Source organism: Corythoichthys intestinalis, unplaced genomic scaffold (genome assembly GCF_030265065.1).
Source record: "Corythoichthys intestinalis isolate RoL2023-P3 unplaced genomic scaffold, ASM3026506v1 HiC_scaffold_24, whole genome shotgun sequence".
NCBI classification, from domain to species: Eukaryota; Metazoa; Chordata; class Actinopteri; order Syngnathiformes; family Syngnathidae; genus Corythoichthys; species Corythoichthys intestinalis.
This window is the reverse complement of record NW_026651593.1, coordinates 5,626,043-5,629,403: the sequence shown is the minus strand read 5'-3', so window position 1 is coordinate 5,629,403 and position 3,361 is coordinate 5,626,043. Positions and strand designations below refer to the sequence as shown.

The 3,361-nt window shown below is 38.1% G+C and overlaps 1 long non-coding RNA gene across 1 annotated transcript; it reads right to left on the bottom strand.

The window, feature by feature from the left end:
• Positions 1 to 648: 648 nt before the first annotated feature.
• On the bottom strand, positions 649 to 2,728 carry LOC130911288 (uncharacterized). The gene is made up of 3 exons (XR_009062001.1): positions 2,403 to 2,728; positions 2,287 to 2,337; positions 649 to 1,893 (listed from the first exon to the last, which is right to left on the bottom strand). It is a non-coding gene; the product is annotated as an uncharacterized LOC130911288 (long non-coding RNA).
• Between the last annotated feature and the right edge of the window lie 633 nt (positions 2,729 to 3,361).

The window sequence follows — 3,361 nt, the reverse complement described above, 5'->3', positions numbered from 1 at the left end:
AATTTTGTTCTAGGACATTTTGTTTGAGCGCAATCATCAAACTTAATTAAAAAAGTCATTTAAGCCTTTTCACAGTGAGATCTATGCGATATGGCCGAGAAATGTAATTTTGATGTTAACTCCCAAACCGCTGCGCAGAAGTCAACCAAACTTCACCCATTAGTGTATTGTATCACAATCTAGTAGTTACATGTGGAAATTTGGTTATTGGACATTTGATTTGAGCGCTATCCTCAAACTTAGGTCAAAAAAGCCATTTAAGCCTTTTCACAGTGAGATCTATGCGATATGGCCGAGAAATGTAATTTTGATGTTAACTCCCAAACCGCTGCGCAGAAGTCAACCAAACTTCACCCATTAGTGTATTGTATCACAATCTAGTAGTTACATGTGGAAATTTGGTTCTAGGACATTTGATTTGAGCGCAATCCTCAAACTTAGGTCAAAAAAGCCATTTAAAGAGGAACTGAAGACCTTTCCGGATTTTGGTGTAATTTTATGAATATAAACTTGGGACAAGTTCCTCAAAACAACCATGACATTATCAACACGTAATTGTAAGGATAATTTGCGTTTTTTTATTTTTTTTGCACTCCGTTAATGGTCCCTTCGCAAACCCGGAAGTGTGACGTAGATAACAGAAGACTACCCACAGCTAACATAGCAGCAACAACGATGTCAGTGATATTTCCACCAAAGGTAACCATTCAGGATCGCTCTTTCGTGACGCTACCGATGGCAAAGGCTCCCAGGAAAGATGAACTACAATTAATCCCTACATGTTTGAACCTGAGGCGTCAGATGACGGCGATTTACTTGACACAGCAGATGGCGTCATGATGCCAATTGACAGCTCGACACTTCACGAACGGGAGAGTGAGTGGTAAGTCCAGCATCGTGATTTTTTTTATTAGAATGCGATTACATGGTTGTATATTTTTCCATGCTCTACACATAGCTAAAACTGGATATTAGGTAATGGGACAGCTCCTACCGATCTAAATATGGTAAAGCTAGCCCAAATGTGGCTAAATGAATGAAATGTTATTGGTATTTTAAAATAAATGACAAAACCATTTTATTTTCCAGGTGTTGCTGTAAACCATCAAGTAATTACCCTTCCAAGAGTATGCCTGTGTCATCAGGAGATCCCAGACGTGAGAGCCAAACTTGCAGAGGCTGAAGCACTGACAGGGGCATGAATTTCATTAAAAAAAATAAAACCATAAATTGTTAACAACATTGACACATTTTGTTGACTGTTTAATGTATTCTATTGTTATATAAAATATTGTAATTATATTACATTCTGAAAAAATATTCAATAGGCCGCAATAATGATACCAGGTTTATGTTGAATCAGCATTAGCTTTCGTTGTCAGATTGTGACACAACATGTTATACCAAGCACACAACGGCACACATCAAAGAGCATAATTTCAGTAAGCAACACAAAGTTAGGATAGCAACGGACTAGCGGAACATTGAAAAATGATAACGGCAGTGGGAAATATGTATTTACTCTTTTCTGTAGCATGAAGTGTTCTCTATACAAAGATAATGCATTATCATTAAAATATGAAGGTAACTTGATTTTTCTTTAAAAAAATGTGTACTGTATATATGACTAGTTTATGATTTCATGTCATCAAAATTTGCTACATTTATTTCTCCTAAATCATCGTCATCTGATGTCGCAGACGGAAGAAATTCAGCATCTGGCAGGCCTCATAGGATCTCTTCAGTCGTCATCGCTGGACACCGCATCACTTCGGTCATCATATGACTCGACCCACTCTCTCTTGATTTTGGGAAACTGGGTGGCAACTGACTTGCAACGCTTTTTTCATCGTGTTGAGGGTTTCCGCCACTTAATTTTTTATGTTTGGCTTCCTGGAGGGAAAAAAAAATCACAGCAGCATGAAAATATTGGATGAATCCTAATTTTAATTTAATAATAATTTCTTGGTGATCAAATAATAATGCCCCAGTCATACCAGCAACTAATTGATGCTATTGTTCCCTCTTCAAATAGGCAGACCTTGATGTTGAAATATAAAAAAACGAGCCAAGGACCTATTTGGTGCTGGGGACATTTGAATTTACATAACACCTATTGATATAGTAATAAAATCACATGAGTAGACGACATGTCAGCCAACCTATCTACTTACGACAGGCCAACAGCAAAAAAATAAATAAAAAATGTCGCACTTCAACAAACTGGCAGTAGGAGTCTCCCTCGTTTATAAAAAAAAAAAAAAAAGCCATTAATGTTCTACTTACGTCTTTGGAAAACCAAGGTTGCATTGTTGTAGGTTTTCAAAGCTGTCGTGGCTGAAATGATGAAAACAATGAGCCGATTGGGGACCTGTATGCATGCTAACAAAAACGGTCCAAACCTTTGCAGGAGAAGTTTTTTTTTTGGACCACTCCTAGAGTCTCGAGTCTTCCTGTGAGTAATTCATATCGCTACACATCGAGATGGCATGACGAATCCCGCGAGTAAAACCCAGAAAATGTTTGCAATATATGGCGAGGATAGCGTGGTGCTATATTTCCGTGTTCAGAGTGGTGGCGAGGCTTCCTGGAAGTTACGTCACGAGGTAGGGGTCGGCAGGACGGCGCGTCCCTCGTTGCTATGGTGTTGCTATGGCCATAACTCAAAAACTACGCGGTCAATTATTATTATTTTTTTTTTAAGTGACTTTTTGAGAGAGCGAATGACGCATTTAATACAATTCAACTGAGTAAAACACTTAAGAGCGAAATCTGAAAACCTCTTCAGTTCCCCTTTAAGCCTTTTCACAGTGAGATCTATGCGATATGGCCGAGAAATGTAATTTTGATGTTAACTCCCAAACCGCTGCGCAGAAGTCAACCAAACTTCACCCAATAGTGTATTGTATCACATTCTAGTAGTTACATTTGAAAATTTCGTTCTAGGACATTTGGTTTGAGCGCAATCATTAAACTTAGGTCAAAAAAGCCTTTTAAGCCTTTTCACAGTGAGATCTATGCGATATGGCCGAGAAATGTAATTTTGATGTTAACTCCCAAACCGCTGCGCAGAAGTCAACCAAACTTCACCCAATAGTGTATTGTAACACAATCTAGTAGTTACATTTGAAAATTTTGTTCTAGGAAATTTTGTTTGAGCGCAATCATCAAACTTAATTAAAAAAGTCATTTAAGCCTTTTCACAGTGAGATCTATGCGATATGGCCGAGAAATGTAATTTTGATGTTAACTCCCAAACCGCTGCGCAGAAGTCAACCAAACTTCACCCATTAGTGTATTGTATCACAATCTAGTAGTTACATGTGGAAATTTGGTTCTAGGACATTTGATTTGAGCGCAA